The sequence below is a fragment of the Rhinolophus sinicus genome, linkage group LG02 (assembly GCF_036562045.2).
Source record: "Rhinolophus sinicus isolate RSC01 linkage group LG02, ASM3656204v1, whole genome shotgun sequence".
Taxonomy (NCBI): domain Eukaryota; kingdom Metazoa; phylum Chordata; class Mammalia; order Chiroptera; family Rhinolophidae; genus Rhinolophus; species Rhinolophus sinicus.
In genome coordinates this window covers 150,805,471-150,825,693 of record NC_133752.1, presented here as the reverse complement: position 1 = coordinate 150,825,693, position 20,223 = coordinate 150,805,471, and the positions used below count along the sequence as shown (strand labels likewise).

General features: G+C 43.3%; 1 pseudogene; it reads right to left on the bottom strand.

The window, feature by feature from the left end:
- Positions 1-19,996: 19,996 nt before the first annotated feature.
- Positions 19,997-20,223, bottom strand: LOC141568675 (thymosin beta-4-like; annotated as a pseudogene).

Genomic DNA, 20,223 nt, shown 5'->3' with positions numbered 1-20,223 from the left:
TACTCATCTCTAAAAGAAAAGGATTCTTTGTTAATATAACCAACCACGATACTATTATTACAACTGAAAATAAATAACAATATCACCATGTACCCAGTCAGGGTTAAAAAATTCTTCAATTGTTTCATACATTGGTTTATTCAAATCAGAATCTAAACAAAGTCCACACATTGAATTTGGTTGACATGGCTCTTAAGTGTCTTTTACAGGTTCCACCTTCCCCCCCTCCCCTTTGCTTCCTTGCAATTTATTTGTTGGAGAAAACAGGCTGTTTATTGTATAGTATCTTCCATATTCCGGATTTTGCTGATTGCATCTCCATGGTGTTGTTTACATGTAATAAACTCCTTTACAAATTAAATCTTATGCAGAATCTCAAAACACTCACACAAAAAGATGCAAAACAAGACTGCTCTGGTTGAATCAGAATGAGGAATTTGGAAGGGGGCTCACCCAAACCTTCCCCAACCTCTGGGGTACCTCCAAGGAACAAACTCCAGGGAATACAGTTTAAAAACCACTAGCCTGGATAGCGTAAGTGTGTGTGTGTGTGTACCACATGTTCAAAGCTCAGGGCTGTCTTATCTCTTTTTGGCTCTGATTACTCTGATAAATTCCTAATCTGGGACAGTGACATAATACACAAAGGTGTTTGAGGTGATAGCAAATTCAAATTCACTCTGACTTCTACCAGAGAATACACAAGCACAGTACTTTCTGTGCCCTAGTGATCCTTACAAAGAGCTCCCAGGCACCCTGCCACCTGCGTCCCCCAGGAGTCTGGCAGGGCCAAGCCCATTCTCCCTGTCTCTTAATATGACTCAGATGCTCCACTCCTCGGTCCTAAGCCATAACTTCTCATGATCTCAGGGATCTGTGGCCCCTGGCACTTTGGAACACCTCATCTTTTGACTAGGCATTTTTAGCTGGAGGAGCCCCTAGAGTGCTAAGTTTTAAAACCCAGCCTCTGCCTTTGAGTAGTTTACAGCTTAAGAGGGGCGATAAAGCAAGAGACTTGTAGGTAATTAATACCAAGCGCGGTAGGAAGTACTGAGGAGGGAGGGAGGTCTGGTTAGGTGATCGTGGAAGGCTTCTGGAAGAGGGTGATTTCACCTGGGCCTCAATTCTGATAAAAGATTCGTTAAGGAAGAGTATGGATGCTGGAAACACTAAGTATGCCTGAAGACTGAAGAATCAATCCAATCTACAGAACAAAGGATTTAGGGTGAGGGACTGGGGCAGTGCCTGAGAACATAATTAGGAATGAAAATCTAATGAAAAATGTCACAAATGCACTTAAAATCCAAAATAGAGGCATTTGTAGTTTGTTTAAGAGGCTCAAAATGGCATCACTCATGCCAAAATCCCATGATACCAAACCTAGATTTAATACCTGACCTAATTGCAGTCGCAACCTCTCCCAGAAATGTAATCTTAATCAACCAGTCTGGAGTTTTCTGGTCAACACCAATGAGGTAATCTGTCATGTAGGCCCTCTCCTCACGATACAAACACTTGTGTCCCCCTCGTCCCCCCCAAAAAAAAATTGTCCCAGTCCCAAAATAACTCTTTCTTTTCTTTTGTTAATAGCTCCCTTTCCCCACCTTTCTTTCTATAAAACCTTCCCTTTTGTACAACCCCTTGTGGAACCCTTTTAGTTGCTAGATTGGGTGCTGCCTGATCGCTTAATAAAGCCAATCAGATCTCCAAAATTACTCAGTTGAATTTTGTTTCTTAACAAGTTTTTAAAAATGCTTGTTAAGAAACAAAAGTCAGTCAGAAATACATGTTATATCACTTCCCAAAACATATACATACTCATACTTTATATACATACGAGCTCATATATGCGTATACACAGTATACTCACACACATTCATTTATATTGAAATTAAAGTTTCCTGAAACACTTACCTTTACTAAGTACAATGTCCTCGGATTATACTTTGGGCTTTTTCACTGCTTTCCTCCTGCCAGAGGTGCCCTTTTCCCTCATTGTCCCAACGAGCACCTTTTCATCCCTTAGATCTCAGGTTAAGTGTCATCTGCCCAGAGACTAAAGTACCCACCTGATCATTCTCTTTCATGTTCTCTGCCATTTGTTGCGATGATATTTTTCAGGTTTATGTTTTTTGTTTACCTACATATTCTTTTTTTTTTTTTTTGAGATTTTATTTTTTATTTCTTTTTTTTTTTAATTAGTTTTAGGTATACAAAACAACAGAGTGATTAGACATTTAGATACCTCCCAAAGTGATAACCCCAATAAGTGTGTCATCCATCGGACACTTTACATAGTTATTACATGTTTACCTATTTTTTTGTTGATTGTCCTTCTCCACTCTGATAAGGTGGACTCTGTGAGGGCAGGACCTTAAGGTATAAACCTAGGCACAGAGCAAATCATGGAAAGGCAGAATTGGAGCCAGCTTGACATAATGAAAACAGCTTTGGTGGTTTGCTTCCTGTGTGCTGTGCTCTCCTGCCCTGCCTCACTCACTCCTCAGTGCTCAGAGGGTGGAAGAATGGGTACAGAACATTAGCTCTGGAGTCAGCCAGACCAGATTCAAAACCCGACTCCAACACTTCCAGAGGCAACACAAGTGGAGAGCACAGGCTCCAGCCACATGGCCCAGGCTGATCCTGGCCTTATGTTATTAGTTGCATAACCTTGGGTAAATTATTCAGCCTCTCACTGAGCTTTCTTATGTCTCAAATGAGGATGGCATTAATTGCATTACCTCACATTCTTTCTAGCATTTCCTGGAGCTTGGGAACCTTAAGCAAACTGGGAATCTCTGCTGGGGCTTCCATCCCCCCACCCCCCATGGAGCTCCTGGCCTCCAGTACCTCACAGAACCAGTTGAAGTTCTTGGCTCTGCATTCACCAGGCTGAGGTCTAAGTCCAGGGCCCAGCACTTACTAACTTGTGACCTTAGAGAAGCCACAACCTCTGTGAGCCTCAGTTTCCTCAGCAAGGACTTTGTATTTCCTGAGCCAGGGTTTCATCCGCAGCTGGGACAGTCTTCTGATGACCAACCTCAGTCTCTCCAGCCCCAACATTTCCTCTTCCCTGAGGGAGAGAAAACAGAATTGTCACAGAGAGCCCTGAACCCTGGTATTATTAAGAGTCTTTCCTTCCTTCTTTTGGTTTTCTTCAGACTGAATAACCCAAATCCCTTTCTTTGCCCTCACAAATATAATTCTCAGCCCTTCCCACATCTCTCCTTTGCCATTTCCCTGTATCATCTGTGTCTTCTAATACTGGCGGCACCAGGTCCAGCTCCGAGACTCTGGTTAGGGTGTGGACAGAGTTGAGAGAAAGAGGGCTGAGAAATCACCCTGTGTCCTGTAAGACCCTCAGGTTCCCGGAATAACACCTCCATTCCTGAGGCCTTGGCCACCTGCAGGCACTGTGCTCAGTGCTCCCCTTGCACTATGTCACTTAAATGTCTTACAACTGTTAGTTGAATACTATTTTATTGATACTTAAGCCTAAACATAATCGGTGGAGTTCATCTGCCCCCCCCAGCTCCTCCTTGGACGCCGGTGCTATCACAGTGGGACAAGCCAAAAGCTACAAATAGAGTTGTCTCTTCTGAAGGGAGGAAAACATGTCACAGGGGGAGAAGTTTCCAGGAGGTAAATAAGAGAAAATATAAAAAGGATAAAAGACCCAGAGACACATACAGTCCAGAAATGTGTTACAATCTACATTCATCTGTGCTGAGGGTGTGGGGAGGCAGAGTGATGAGAGGTAGGTGGGGTAAGTTTGGGAATTTTCAACAGAAATAAGAATGTGGGGGGGGTGGCAGGCAGGGGAAAGAGGTGTCCCCACCCGCATGCTTGTGAAGAACCAGAAGATCAGGAAGGTGATAGTGTGTAAACTGTGTTTATTTTTTCCAAAGTCTAAAAATACAGTGAAAAGGAAACACACATAAACTAACCTAACCAGAAATGGGGAAAAGTGGCCATGGCAACAGCTGAGAAATCTGGAGGCAGGAATTTCAGGAACTGGGATAACTCAATGACCGGAGTTTGGAAATTCCAAGCCATGACGAGGCTCTTGAAAGCTGCCAGCTTCCGATCAGAGTCTGGAGCACTTTCCAGCAGCCTGGGGTGGGGCAGAGAAGGAATGAGGTGAGGGGGGGTGGTGTTGAATGCCTCCTACTGAGAGGGCAGACCTGTCGCCTTGAGAGGGTGTGCGTGAGGAATGGCTAAGATGTGGGGTCCTCCATTTAGTCCTCTCTCATAGTAATAACAACTATAACAACAACCCATTACTGAGAGATCACCAGATACCAGCAATCTTATGTAGTATTATTTTCCCCACTTTACAGATGAAGACTCAGAGGCACAGAGAGGCTAAGCAATTTGCCTAAGGCCTCACAGCTGGTAAATGGCAAAGAGAGGGACCTTTTTGAGATCATAGATCCCTTTTGTGGATCTGATGAAAGCTTTGTATCCGATATACCCAGGAGAAAGCTTATAATTAATTTATATACAACATTTTACATTAATTTCAGGGGGTTCAAAGAGCCCTTCAGCTCATTCCATGGTAAAGCCATTGGAGAGTAGGGCCAGCCAGTGTCAAATCATCTCCCACCCCATCTCTAACCCCATAGTCCGGTAAACAAAGCAACCGTGTATATGGGGTGGCTTACAGCAATTGCCTGCCATCCCTGGAAAGCCCTGCTATCCTGGGACCTGGGATTTGCCCAAGCTGATTTGAGAGGTTTTCCCAGCCTGCTCCGGTGTGAGGTGGGGTTAGGGGTGGCGGGTGGGAGGGGGCTGGGCTGAGCAAGCTGTTAATGGGCTCTGTGGAGAAGCCAGAATGGTGAGGACAACGCTTTTCCCTCACCCCCTCAGGGTATCCTTTTCGGGCCGAGATTTGGAACTGCCCTGACTAGAAGAGATGAAGGCCTCCTCCCTTAATTAAATGCCCAGGGGTTGCTATGGAAACCAGAGCTTCCAAATCCTGGCCAGACAATAGGGAGAGGAGCTGCCTTCAGCCTAGATAAGTGAAGCTTCAGGGGCCTCGTTGGGGAAAGGAATGGGAGCCAGAGAGTGAGAAAAAGGGGATGCCAACCAAAGAGCTCAGCCTCCCTTTTCCCTGGAACTGTGGGAAAGGGCCTCTCAGAACCTAGAGGTCTGCCTAAGACTGGGGGGAGTGGAGGGGGGCGTGATGCTCCTGGACGGGAAAAGGGAGTGGGGGTGGGGTAGCTGGAGCCCAGCATTGCCCAGAACTGGACACCTCCTTTGTTCCCAGAGGAGAAAGCTCGCCAAGTTGGTAAACAAAGGGAAGAGGCCAGAGGGCAGACAGCTAGGCGATAAGGCCTGGGACCGCAGAGAGATGCGTAATGGAGCCTGAGCAAGGGACGGGACTCTCCTGCGTCCCACTGACAGGCAGAACGTTTGCATATATTGTCGCAGTGACACACAGTCACCAGAGCCACACAGGACCCACCCGTCACACACCTTTACAGAAACAATGTGCTTAAGCACCTGTCTTTGGGGACACTCAGACCCCCTACTCCTTTGGCCTCCTAACTACCCTCTGGAGCCCCCTTTCCATACCCATCTTTTAGAATGTCTCTGTAGCGAAGGCAGAGAACAGTTCTGTCTGTAATCAGCTCAGCTGCAGGTGGGAGAGCTGCATCTGGGGTTCAGGGACTTCAGTAGGTCATGGGTCCTGTCACCTCGTGTCAAGAGAAAAGACCCTATTTTGAAACCATGACCATACTTACCATTCATCAGCATTTATGTGCCAGGCACTGTGCTGAAGGCAATACAAATAATCCTCTTATAATGCCCCCTCCAACGCTGCGAGGTTAAAATTATTGTCCTAGTTTCCTAGAGAGAGGAATCTGAAGGAAAGTTAGGTAAAGCCAGCATGTCTCACAGCCAGTAAGTGGCAGAGCTGGGAATTGAACCCAGGTTAGTCTGATTCTAATGCCTGAGTGCCTTACCACTTTCCGCATCTTTGCTACAAAAACTTCTTGGAAACTTCTCTCAGCAAGCCTACTCTGTTCTCATCCCTTCACTCTCCCACTCGGTGTTACCTAAATACTTATGTAGAAGCAGTTCCCAATTTGTAAGCTGGTTATCTAAAAGGTTTATATATAACTTGGATGTTTGGAGTGCACACACATTTTTCCCAGAGAAAAGGTATTAAATGGGCCCAGAAAGGCCACTTGATCCAGAATGCAGCTGACAATGGTACATCTGGTTCAGGACTAGCCTGGGGCCCCAACTATCATTAATATATTGTTTCCTGGAGAAATGCATTCCCCAGTTACATTGGTGAAAAAAACAGCTTTCTTTTCCTCACTTTCTCCTCCCTTTCCTCCCTCATCCTGCTCGACCTGTACTCCAGTTGTTGGAGTGGTGGGGGCAGGGGGAGGGGAGGGGGAATGATAATAATTCATAATTCAGGCTACATTCTGGGTGCTGCCCAGAGGGTGTGTTTCTTGAGAAAGGGGACCAGAGTGGAGAAGAGTTAAGGAACCCAGTCTTCCAAAGCTGAAAGAATTGTTTAGGTGCCACAGAGGAGACTTGAGGACGGAGGGGGTGAGCAGGATAGCTGTTTGCATCTATTTAAAGCACTGTCTTGATTGCACATAGCTCCAGAAGGCCAAACTAGGACCAAGAAGTAACAAGGTGTGAGTTTTCTTCATAAGAAAGAACTTTCTAACTATGAAATCTCTTCAAAATGGAATAGGCCCCGTGGTAGAGTAGTGAGTTCTCTGCCACTGGAAGTACTCAAAGAGAAGGTAGATGACCACTTATTGGGCATATGGGAGAGGGAAAGAAGCATTGGACAAGTTGACCTCTGAGATCCCTCTAAATTCATATACTCATTTAGCGAAATGTTATGTAGTATCTATACGCAGCACTACACGTACGCTAGAAACAAGGTTTACAGTGGAGAATAAAATGGGGTCCCTGCCCTCAGGAGCATACAGTCTAGTGGGAGAGTCAGGCATTAAATAAATAAATACAACTAAATATATAATTTCAAATGATGATATCGGTTATAAAGGAAAATAATAGGGTACTACAGTAAGAGAATAACGAAGGGATCTAATTCAGAGATTGGATCCAAGAGGGCCTCTCTGAAGCATCCACAGTGAGGCCGAGATCTGAAGGATGAGTGGGATTCAGCCTGGAAAAAAGAGTGTGTGTGTGTGTGTGTGTGTGTGTGTGTGTCCACATGCACATGTGTTGGGGAAGCGTTGTGTTCAGGGCAGAGGCAACAGCAAGTAAGGCCCTGGGGCAGGAAAGAATAGAAAATTGTAAGTGAGGGGAGAATGGCAAGAGATGACATTGACCGGAGAAAGGGGTTAGGTCTTATAGGCCAGGCCACGGCAGGAGTTTCCATTTTACCCAGTTCCCTAACCTTATCTCTCTCGCTCTCGCTCTGGCTCTCTGATTGTATACATATATTTAACAATACAGTTTTACATAGAATGCTAAGAACACTTTCTTCATATTTTACGGAAGGACTTGAAACGTGGGCTTTCTATATCCATACCATAGCACAGCCATACCATAGCACAGCCAAACCTAACTCCTAAATAAATGCATTACAATTAGTTTAGCATTGAAAGGTGTAATGGCAATAATGAGGGAAGGAAAAAGTGCAAGTTTGTTTTACATAACTGAATGAAAAATAAACTCAAGAAATAGTCAACAAAATATAATATGGCCTCATGCGCCCTGAAGGAGGTGGTGCTCGATTCGGAGGGGTGATTGCAATGTCCAAGTCTCCTACCTGGAATTTCTGTGACTGAAGGCTCATGGAATCGCCAGTCCCCTTCCTCCCAGACAAGGTGCCGCCCATCTCCTTTCCTCCATAGCCAGGTCTTTTAATATCCATAAAAACAATTGCAAAACTGAAGCATGTGCCCTTCTCTTGAGCTTATGATAGACTTCTTTCAAAGTTGCATCCATCCAGATGTAGATCTGCAGCTTGCTGGATGGCATGTTCCCACGGGAAAATTCGTCCGTGAGGCGGTGGCAGCCATTGTGGGTCGTGAAGAAGTGCAGCAGCAGAGGGCATGTCTTCTCCAGGTCAATCTGCTTCTCTAGCTCCTTCTTAATTTCCTCCTGGGTAATGGGCGACTCCATCGCCATCTTCCTCCTATGGCCCAGAGGCGCTTGCTCTGACCTTATCTCTTAACTAGATGTACCTCTCCAGTCCTGGATCCCCAGGCAGCTGGCAGCTCCAGTTTCTGGCAGCTCCCCAAGTTGCAAGGCCTCACTATTCCCTACCCTGGGACCTCCCACCTAGTGATGCTCCTTGTACTTTATCAGTGTCGCAAGAGGTGCAATGGTAGCATTCACATCTGTCTTGTGTGGGAGGCCCAGGTTCAATTCTTAACCCTTACCTTTCCTCTCAAGAGGTAACACAGTTTAGTGGTAAAGAGCCCAGACTCTGAAGCCAGCCTGCCTGAGTTCAGATGGTGACTCTGTCACTTGCTGTTGGATCTTGCCGGGTTAATTCACTGCTCTGTGCCTCATTTGCCCCATGTGTGACAGGGGGAGGATGACCACACCTCACTCCTAGCAGTGTTATAAATTAATATTCATTAAGAGTTTAAGACAGTTCCTGGCATGTAGTAACTGTTATATGAGTGTTTGTTAAATAAATCACTGGCAATAAATCATGGGAACATCTGCTTCTCTGTCTCATCCCATGCTCTTCCCATTCAATCCCTAGGCCGACAGCAGGGAGCCAGGGGCCAAGCCTACAGCTCTCTCTCCTCCCCTGTTTTTCTAGTAAGGGCTGCCTCTGGCCACAATTCTGGTACTTAAAAAAGGAGGCACAGCTGCGTTCACTGCAGCTCAGCCCTCCTCGCCCCCAGCGTAAAAGATGTTCCTACTGGGAGGCTACAGTCAAATCATGGGGCGCTGGTCTTTCCTCCCTCCTCTTCCCCCTTCCCATTGGTTTCAGAGGCTGAGAATATTTTGGATACACTGAATGTATAATTAAGCCCATTTCCTGGGCCCGGGGCCTAATCCCCAAGACTGAGTTTAAAGTTTCTCCCACATGCTCCCATACCACCCACCCTATGGTCATTTCCAATGTCAAACTTACACTTCTACATCATAACCACCAGCTCTCTTGTTTGTGTCCTTGAGGGCAGCAGCTGTCTCCCTATTCTCTGTTCCCTCCCAGGGCCTACATATGGCACTGTTCCCTCTCATATCATTTCTCACCCGTCCTCCTGGTATCTCTGAGCCAGCGACACTGCCCTGCTGTCAGCATCTCAGGTTTGCTGTTCTCGCTCCTCAGGGCCTTTACTTGTGCTTTGCTCCCTGGCCAAGGTGTTCTTCCCCAGGTCTCTGCCTAGCTCTCTACTACTCCTTCTTCAGGTCTCAGCTTATGCTTCACTTCCTCTAGGAAGATTTCCATAAGTCCCCTGGTCTAGGTAGGTGTGTCTCTCAGCACCTAGATTTCCTACCATTGTATTTTAAGCAGCTCTTTACTTAACTATGTCTCCCATTAGCCTGTCAAGCTCAGGCAGGGCAGGAGTCATGTTTATCTAATTGGCTATTGAATCCTTAGTGCTCAGCCTGGGCTCTTTAATAGACCAGGAGCTTATGCCCTGGGGCACGTGGATGACTATAACCAGGGGTTCATGAGGCTTCCAAAAATCATACGAAAATGTTTGTGGATTTGTAGTGCCTTCTTTTTGGGAGAGAATCTGTATTTTTTATTACAATCTCAAAGGATATGGAACATCCCTCCCTTCCCCTCAAAAAAGGTTAAGCCACTAAGGTTAAAAACCATTAAGAAATGTATAGGGGCCTGCTGGGTGGCTCAGGTGGTTGGAGTGCCGGGCTCCTAACTCGGAGGTGGCTGGTTTGTTTCCCACATGGGCCAGTGAGCTGCGCCCTCTACAGCTAAGACTGTGAACCACAGCTCTCCCTGGAGCTGGACTACCGTGTGCCACAGTGGCCAGTGGCCCACATGAACTGCCAGGGCAACCCGTGACCCACTGCCTGGGGGGGGGGGGGGGACTGCAAGGCTCATAATACCAGCCTGGGTCAGGGAGCTGTGTCCTACACAACTAGACTGAGAAACAATGGCTTGAACCGGAGTGGGGCGGGGGGAGGCGGAAGAAGGGGGGGGAAAATGTGTAGACATTTTATAAACATTGGTGTGTTTTTTGTTTTTTTTTTGGATGCATCTACCTGTGAATATAATTGTTGATACGCAACAAGCAGTTACTGAATGGATGACTAAGCCTCCTCCTTGGGGTTAGGGTGTTTGTAATGTTTTCAACGGATCAAGAAGAACCTCAAAAGAAAGCGAAAGCTTTGCCAGTAAAAGTGCTCCTTGCTTCAGCCCCTGACTCTGTGGCCCTAAATACCCCTCTCCCCAGTGGGACCTACAGCTTAAGATCAAAGCTTCGGAGGCTCACAGCCCCTGCCAGAACTCATCTCCTGTCCTGAAATCCACCTACTGCGCCTTTGCAGCCTGTCAGCTGAAAATAATCCTGGTGAAAGCTAAGGAAGGAATCCTGCGGAAGCTTTGAATGAGGAGGACTCTGCCATCTGCTGGCTGCCCTGCTCCCCTTCAGCTGCCTGGCCCAGCGCCAGGTGGCTCAAAGAATGAGGTCAGAGCAGGGAAGAAGAGAGCGAGGTAAGGCAGGGGGGTGCCAGTGGAGGGGGCGGCTCCCCAATGGACAGTCTTTCCCTTCAAGATTAGGCTTTGTCTTCAAACAAGTCAGGGGCGGTAGCTTCTGCTTTGGAGCCTCCCCGCTTCCCTTCCCAGGGCTCCTATCTTCTATTCCCAAATTAGGAGTTTGTGGAGGGTAGGGGGCGTACTGGGGGTGGAGGTTCTTCTGCAGCTCGAGGGAGGTCCAGTCCCTCAGACTTGGCTTTCTCATCTATCTCTTTTCCCAGAGCCTGGCTATTGCCAACACCTTTGGATCCTGAGCCAAATCTTCGCATCGCCTACACTTGGCGTGTGGTGTACCAGCCTCCCCACATCACCATGGAAACAAGAGTCTCTGCATCCATCCCAGAGCTGAAGCTATGAGAAGAATCTGGATTTCAGGGTGGGGTGCATAAGAAGGGCAAAAGAGAAAAACCTTCATAGAAATGATGGAGAAAGAGAGAGAGGGAGACGCGCGCACGCACACGTCAGGGTGGGGGAAGGATTGCGTTATAAGGGTTATTGAAATAATTTGTACCCTGGGAAGACAGGCAGCTTCTTTGACAGGCCAAGAATGCGGTCCTCTCATGGGCCACTGGTCAGTCCAAACTGACATCCCCTCTCCACCAGCTGTCCCCCAGTAGCAGTACAACCTTCGGTGAGTTACTTAATCCGTCTAAACATCACTTTTCTCATCTAAAAGGAAAATAACAGCACTTACTGCACAGCATTAGTATAAGAATCCAATGAGGTGATGCATATATAGCACTTAATATCGTGCTTAGCACATAGGGAGTGCTCAGAAAGGTAGTTACGTGCTTGTTGTACGTGCTTATATATCTGTATCTATTATTTGTGCCTCCTTAAGCTAAATTGCCAGCCCTTCAGTGACAATACCTGAGTAATTCCTTACAATTTTCAACGTGCTTTTACACATATTTTCTCATGTGTCCCACCCCAATCCTCAAAAGTAGAGAAGAGATTACTATCCCCACTTGGCAGACAAATGTGCAGATTCAGAGTTTAAGCTTGTTCAAAGGCTCAGCTCTGATCTGGTGCCAAAATTCAAGGTTCTATAGAGCCTGAGTTCATTGCCTGATTCACTCATCTCCTTTCTGTGTGTCCCTGTACCCAGCATGGGGCCACAGACAGTGTCTCATTGTTTGCTGACATTGATCATGGAGCAGGAGTCTCAAGGAAGAACTAATCTTGAGTTTGACCATGAAGGAAGCAGAAAACTCTTAATTGAATCTATATTTAAAACATTCCCACAAAAGGGGTGTGACTGCTAATGGTTTGGAGTTTCTTTTGGGGGTGGTGAAAATGTTCTAAAATTGGTTGTGGTAATGGTTGCACTACTGTGAATGTACTAAAAACCATTGACCCATACATTTTAAGTGGGTGAATTGTATGGCACGTGAATATCTCAATAAAGCTCTTATTTTTAAAATTCCCACAAATCATATAACAGGCCCACATATGGAACCATTGAATTCTACCAAACATTTAAGAAAGAAATAATGCCAATTGGACACAAACTTTTCCAAATGATAGAAAGAAAGACTATTCTCCCCAACTCATGTTATTAGGCAAGCATAACACTTATACCAAACCTGATAAAGACATAAGAAAGGAAAACTACACTCATGATCACAGATGCAAAGTCCTATAACACAGTGCTATATTTGTTTATACTATGAGCAAATAATGTCTAGCCATACATAAAAAAGATAATATATCATAATTATGTTCACCTTAGTCCAAAAATGAAAAGTTATTTAACATTTGAAAATCAGTGTAATTCACTATACGAACCAAATCAACATGCAAGAAAAATCAAATGATTTAGTCTCATCTATGGAAACTTGATTTGTGACAAAAGGGGCCGTGCAGAGCAATAGATACAGAAAAGTGCTTGGTAAAATTCAACATCCATTCATGATTGAAAACAATCAAACCTAATAAAGTAAGGATTAAACAGAAATTTTCTTAATTTGAAAAAGAATAACTTTAAAATCACTATAAGCAAACACTACACTTAGTGGTAAAATGTTGAAAGCTTTCCCTTTGTGATCAATAACAAAATCCCCCCTATCATTTTTCTAGTCAATATTGTTTAACATTGTCCTAGAGGTCCTAACCTGGGCAGGAAGGCAAAAAACAAAAAAAGGAATAGAAAATTTGAGGAAAAGAAGAAATAAATATATCATCATTCAGAGATAATATCATTGTGACACAGAAAATCTAGAGAAATCTATAAATAAATTATAAAAATTAAGAAATGAACTTAGCAATACTATTGCTGGATACAAGATCAATTTTCAAAAATCAATATTTCATATAAATCAATATGTCAGCAACTAAAAAGTAAGTTTTAAAAGGTACAATTTACATTTGAATAAAAATATCAAGCATCTAAGAATAATTCTAACAAAATTTGTTCAAGACTTCTAATAAGAAAACCATATAACAATATTAAGAGAAATTAAAGAAGACCTAAATAAACAGAGGGATACATCCTGCCCATGAATTGGAAAACTCAATATTGTAAAGATGGCAATTCTCCCCAAACTTGTAGAGAGAGCCACTGCAATCCCCATATATAGTGTTTTTTTCATGGAAACTGACAAGCTGATTTATAAACTTATATAAAAATTCAAAGAGCCAAGAATAACCAAGACACTCTTCAAGAAGAATAAGATGTGAGTTCTTGGTTTAGCATATATCAAGACTTATAATAAAGCTATGATTAAGACAGTGTGGTATTGGTACACGGATAAAGAAACGAGCCAATGGAATAGAATAAAGGAGGAAACACAAACCCACATGTATATGTACACTTGATTTATGGCAACAGGGACAGTGCAGAGCAATGATGAAATATCCCCAAGGCATATATAAAATCACAGTATACAAAAGTCAACTCCAGTTGAATTATAGATAAAAATATAAAAGGCAGAACAGTAAAGACTCTAGAAAATAAGGTAGGAATCAATTTTCATAACCTTAGGATAGGGAAAAACTCCTTAAACAATATATAAAAAAGAAACATTTAAGTCTAAATAAAAAGACTGATACATTTGACTACATTCAATTTCTAAGTATTCTGTTAGTTAAAAACAAGCAAAACACCATTAAAAATATAAAAAGGAAATATATTATGGTATGTGAATTTAAAAAAATTTTTTTAAGTGAGAAGACAAGCCACAAACTAGAACAAATTTGGAACATATACTGATAAAGGACTTATATCCAGAATATAAAATGAATTACTACAATGAGACAAAGGCATACAACCTAATATTTAAAAACTGGGTAAGAAATTTGAATTAGTTGCACCATAAAAGAGGATGTCCAAATGATAAATAAACATTGGAAAGGGTGTTTGACTTCATTAGTCATCAAGAAAACACCAGAAACACCCAACTTAAAAAGACTGAAAATACCAAGCGCTGAGGAGAATGTAGAGCAACAAGAACTCTCCTACACTGCTGGTGGGAATGGAAATTGACACAACCACTTTGGGAAACAGCTCAGTCTGTATGATAAAGTTTATTATCTGCATAACTTGTGAACCAGTACATGTACACACCCATAGAAATGCACGCATATGTACTCCCAAGTAGAGTGCACAAAAATATTCACTACCCCCTAATGGTAATAGCTCTAAACTGGAAACAACCCAAATGTCTACTGACAGTAGAACAGAAGTCATATGTAAATAATACATGCTTATGATTTCATTTATATACAGCTATTAAAAAACAAAATTCAACAGCGTAAATTTGGAGATCTCATTGGCTTTATTAAGCAGTTCACTAATTGAGCAGCGTCCCATCTAGCAACTAGAAGCATCCTCCAAGGGTTGTGCAAAATGGAAGGTTTTTATAGGCAGAAAGAGGGTGGGACTAAGAAGTTAAAGAGTGGATAATTTTGGGCAAAATCATTTTCTCTTAGGGGAAGGCAGGGAGTCTTATCAGGCAGATTAGCTCACTAGTGTGCATCAGAAAATTCCAAACTCATTGGTTTAAAATTCCATTCCTGGGAGAGACCAAAACTGCAATTAGGTTAGGTATTAAATCTAGATTTGTTATCATGGACTTTCAACACAAGTGACTGCCATTTTTGGTCTGTGGTTTCCTCTTTAATACAGTTCAAAAAAAGGGCAACACCAAACTAGAGTTTGTTGACTGAAGATCTTAGGACTTCTCAACCTCCATAATCATGTGAGACAACTATATATACAGAGGGTGCCAAAAAAATGTATACACATTTTAAGAAAGGAAAAAACTGTGTTAAAGTTGTAATATTCAATACCGTGTTTCCCTGAAAATAAGACCTAGCCGGACCATCAGCTCTAATTCATCTTTTGGAGCAAAAATTAATGTAAGACTCAGTATTATATTATATAATATTACATTATATTATATTATATAGACCCAGTCTTATAGCAAAATAAGACCGGGTCTTATATTAATTTTTGCTCCAAAAGATGCATTAGAGCTGGTGGTCGGCTAGGTCTTATTTTCAGGAAAACACAGTGTATACTGATAACACAAGATGAATACAAGTCACGTTTGACTTCTGCAATTACAAGAGGTGCTCAAAGTGGTTACCATCCGTGTCATTTTAATAGTTTTTTTCCTTTCTTAAAATGTGTATACATTTTTTTGGCACCCTCTGTATATAAAGTCTCCTATTGGTTCTGGAGAACCCTAATACAAATTTTGGTTGGGAGTGGTTCTAGATGAACAGAATTTTGAATATGTGTTTTTGGAATTGGTTCTGAGTTTTCTGGAATTGGTGCTCTAATATGATTTAAAGATGTTTACAACTCCATTTCTAGTAGTAAAGAGAGCACTGAAGTCCACGTCATGATCTGGCAGGAGATATATGCAGAATAGCACGATTGGCTACTCCCAGTCAACCACTTATAAGAAGCAAGAATCTGACAACTATGTACAAGTTATGTGCTAACATTTTTGGTAAACTAGCAATAATAATATTATTAGTGGACAAAGTAAGGAAAGAAAAGAAAGAGCTTAGAAATTCAAATTCTCAGTTCATGTGCCACACAAATGACCTGAAAGCTTCTATGTCTGCCCTCAAGGAGACCCTTATCACCTGTAGCTGCAGGGCTGAGATTGCTGAAAATCAAACTGCAGCATCTCATCCTGCCAAGTGGCTGAATTACAACATAAATTGAACTCCCAGCCTCACAGGGTGTCTACTGTCTTTAAAGTGAGGGCATTTCCTGGAAAGGAACGGAATTTTGAAAATTGGAATGGGGACATGTGGGAAGACTCTGATGAAGGTGGAGACATTGAGCCCAAGAAACAACAGACCCAAAATGGACTCACTTTTGCTAAAACCTACCAAGATTTAATACCTAAACTGATTTCAGTTTCAGCCTCTCCCCGCAGTGAAATTTTAAACCAATCATTCTGGAATATCCTGATCAGCACTAGGGAGCTTATCCACCTGATAAGACTCCCTGTCTTCCCCTAAGGGAAGGTGACCCTGCCTGAAAGAATCCTCTCTTTTAACTTTCTGTTTCATCTTCTTTCTGGCTATAAAAACGCCCCATTTTGAACAACTCCTCGGAGTGCCCATTTAGTTGCTAGATGGGACGCTGCCTGATTCATGAATCATGTAACAAAGATAATTAGATCTTCAAATTTACTCGGGTTAACTTTGTTCTTTAACAGTCTAAATTCTGATGAGTCTTCTTCATCAGCAAGAAGCCTCTCTGCCCACATCTAAGGGGATTAACCTTACATTGTCTGAGGAAACCATAATGGCTTCCTCTGAGGCAGTTGCCATGTGCAACAATGCTGGGTCTTCTCAGGAGCCACTCCACCACATGTCTGTTTCCAGACCTATAACTAGACTCAAGTTCCAGCAGACGCCTAAATGTGAGGTACAAAGTGTGACCCACGATGATGTGTGCTACACTCCAATATACTGTGGATGAAAAAGGAGTTCTATGGAGAGTAATCTCACAGGGTGATCAGATCATAAATTCTTAACTGGACAGGTCACTGTAGGTATTCATGCCCCAGGTACAATTTCCTTAGTAAAAGGCTTATCTTTGCCGTAAGCAAGCTCTGTCAAATGTTTCTGTGCATCTAGGTAACACAAGTTTGAAATACCTCTTTACAGACCCCTCCTTCTAAAGCATAACCACCCTCAAGAGAGCACATAATCTTATTAACTATCCTGTAATCTGATCCCTGCCTTGCTTTCTCCCACCTTCATGTACTCCACCTTAAGGTCCCTCCTTAATTCCAAATATGTAAAAGAAGCTGTAAACTGTCATTTTTTTGGAAGCATTTTTCTCAGTCTGTCGAGATCTTTCTTCTAGGCGAATCCTCTGTTTGACTGAAATAAATTTGTATTAAAATTCCCTAAGGGTTTGGATGTTCTTACATTGACATTACTTACTTGAGTTCTCTAACTAATACACACAGAATGTCAGAAAACATGTGTGGGAATAGATAATAAGAATGTGGGATAATGATGGAAGGAACAGAAAGTTGAATCAGGCCAAATTTATTGATATGGACTCATTAAGCTGAGATTCTCATTTAATGTTGCAGCTCGGAGAGTTAGAAAGATTTTAACTGGTTGGTTGGCTGAAACCTGGACCAAAAGGTGACCCAGACTTGCCTTGGTTTAATGGCAAGGAGGGAGGGATTTAATAGAGGGAGGGATTCAAAAGCTTAGGGAGATTGAAATGTTCAAGTGGACTTTTCATTTAAGACCACTCACCCACCCTGGGAGAGTCCAGAAGGCATACCTTTCACCACTACTGTGAGAAATAAATTTATGAAGGGAGCCTCAGCATCCTTGAAGAGCTCTATGATCACTATTCTCTGTAGGTCAGACCTTACAGTGGGAACGGCAGTCACTGAACTGGGAAACCTAAATGCAGTGGGAGTAACTGGATCCCAGAGTGGCAGGGGCCAAGTGGCAGCACTCAACCACCAAAGACAAATTAGCTGTGATTACCATAATAGACAGCAGAGACAAGGCAGAAATTGGACTAGTTCAATTCACAAAGACTATAGTATTGGCTAGTTGATCATGGTGTTTCTAGAAGTAAAATAGATAGGAAGTCTACTAAATTCTTACCTGATTTGAAAAAGCAGAAAAGTTCTAGTTCAAGTAATCAGAATTCTAACCAGAATCATAAAAAGAGTAATAGTCTCTCAATCAATTCTCAGACTTGAGCCACTTTACAGACCTAGAATTTCTTCAATGAAGGCGAAGTTGGGTTCTCTTGAGAAAAAGATCCAGTACATTGCCAAAATTTTATACTGTTAATCTTTCTCCTAGCCTTCCCCAAAGGGACTATGGCCCTTTACCAGAGTAACTGTGCACTGGGGAAAAGGACATTATCAGACTTTCCAGGGACTGTTGGACACTAGTTATGAACTGACACTAATTCCAGGAGACCCAAAATGTCACTGTGGTCCGCCAGTCAGTGTAGGGGCTTATGGAGGTCAGGTGATCAATGAAGTTTTAGCTCAGTTCTGTCTCACAGTGGGCCAGTGGATCCCTAATCCATCCTGTGGTTATTTCTCCAATTCTGGAATACATAAATGAAATAGACATACTCAGCAGCTGGCAAAATCCTCACACTGGTTCTCTGACTTGGGGCGTGAGGGCTATTATGGTGGGAAAGGCCAAGTGGAAGCCTCTAGAACTGCCTCTACCTAGGAAAATAGTAAACCAAAAGCAATACTATATTCCTAGAGGGATTAGTGTCATCACCAAGGATTTGAAAGATACAGGTGTTGTGATTCCCGCCACATCCCCCATTCAACTCATCTATTTGGTCTGTGCAGAAGGCAGATGGACCTTGGAGAATGACAGTGGATTATTGTAAGTTTAACCAGGTGGTGACTCCATTGCAGCTGCTGTGCCAGATGTGGTTTTATTACTTGAACAAGATGACATGTCTTCTAGTACCTGGTATGCAGCTATTGATCTGACAAATACCTTTTTCTCCATCCCTGTCCATAAGAACCACCGGAAGCAGTTTGCTTTCAGCTGGCAAGGCCAGCATTACACCTTTACCATCTTACCTCCGGGGTATATTAACTAAACATATACCCTGTCATAATTTAGTTCACAGGGATCTTGACCACCTTTTGTTGGAAAAGTCAGTCTCATGCCCACAATCTTTCCACCCATGCTTGGCCATGTAAGAATGGACCTTGGGCATGGAACACTTTCTTACCCAGAGATAGTCCTCACAGCCTGTGCTGGGCCCAACAGCTTCTGTGGGAATATATTTTCCTATTTCATGCTCAATGTGTACTCCTTTGTTCCGCTTAAGTGTGTGCATCAGCAGCCCACAGGCATGCCCGCAACTATTTCAGACTCCGTGGGGCAGGGGGAGGGGTCCTTGTATTGTGGCACCAGAGGGGTGCGTGTAGGTCAATTGCCCTGCATGGAATTCCAGGAGGAACCCGCTGGCTATGGGGGACCAATGCCCACTATTGAAGCTGATCCAGCCATAGTTCAGGGGCTTTCCAGTTTAGTGAAATTTCAAGGGATTAGTGAGGTGGGGCACGTGAAGATATCCCTTCCAAAGTGAAAGAAAAGTTGTTGGCATCTGGCCTCTCTTACAACCAAAAGAGAGGGCCTCTTTAGATTCTGGAGGCAACATATTCCTTATTTGGGTGTGTTACTCTGGCCCATTCACCACGTAACCTGAAAAGCTGTTAGCTCTGAGTGGGGCCCGGAACAAGAAAAGTCTATGCAATAGGTCAGGCTGCTGTGCAAGCCTCTCTGCCACTTGGGCCACATGGTCCACCAGATTCAATAGTGCTTGAAGCGTCAGTGGCAGACAGGGTGCTGTGTGGGGATTTTAGCAGGTCCCTATCAGTGAATCCCAGGGCAGGCCCTTAGGATTTTGGAGCAAAAGCCCTGCTGTCCTCCACAGATAACTACTCCTCTTTTTTTTAGGTTTTAAAACTTTGTTTGCATATTTAACAATTGTATATTCCAATAATTTAAGTCATTTGAACAAAAAAAAATGGCAATCTGATTAAACTGCACTTTACAGCTTGCAGGACACGTTGGACGAGTTTGGTTTTTATTCTAGATTTCACTCTCATCCCACCCAGCTTTTCCTTCCCTGCCAGCCAGTAGGCAGATGGGAGAGGCAGGTGCAGCCTTCGTTGTCAGTAGTTCTCTGATATGAAAAGGGGCAGCACAGTCATTTTAAACTGGATCTTACAAAGTTAAACAGCTAAAAGAAGTAAAATAAGAAGGCAATTCTTGCGGAACGTACAGCACATACTGGCAGTGTGTGCCTCGTTATGATTTGCCTGCTTGTTTCTCCTGTTCAGTCATTTCTTTTAAGGCAGTGGATTTTTCTCTTGCATTTCTGTCTTCTTCAGTTTCCACATATCAAATTTCTCAGTCTCAGCCGTATCAGGTTTGTCAGACATGGTTGCAAGGGCTGCGAATGAGTGGAGTCCGACCTGCTCAGTGGTGGTTGCTGAGTCCAGTACTCCGCTTTTGAGAAACTCTTGGCTCAGTAG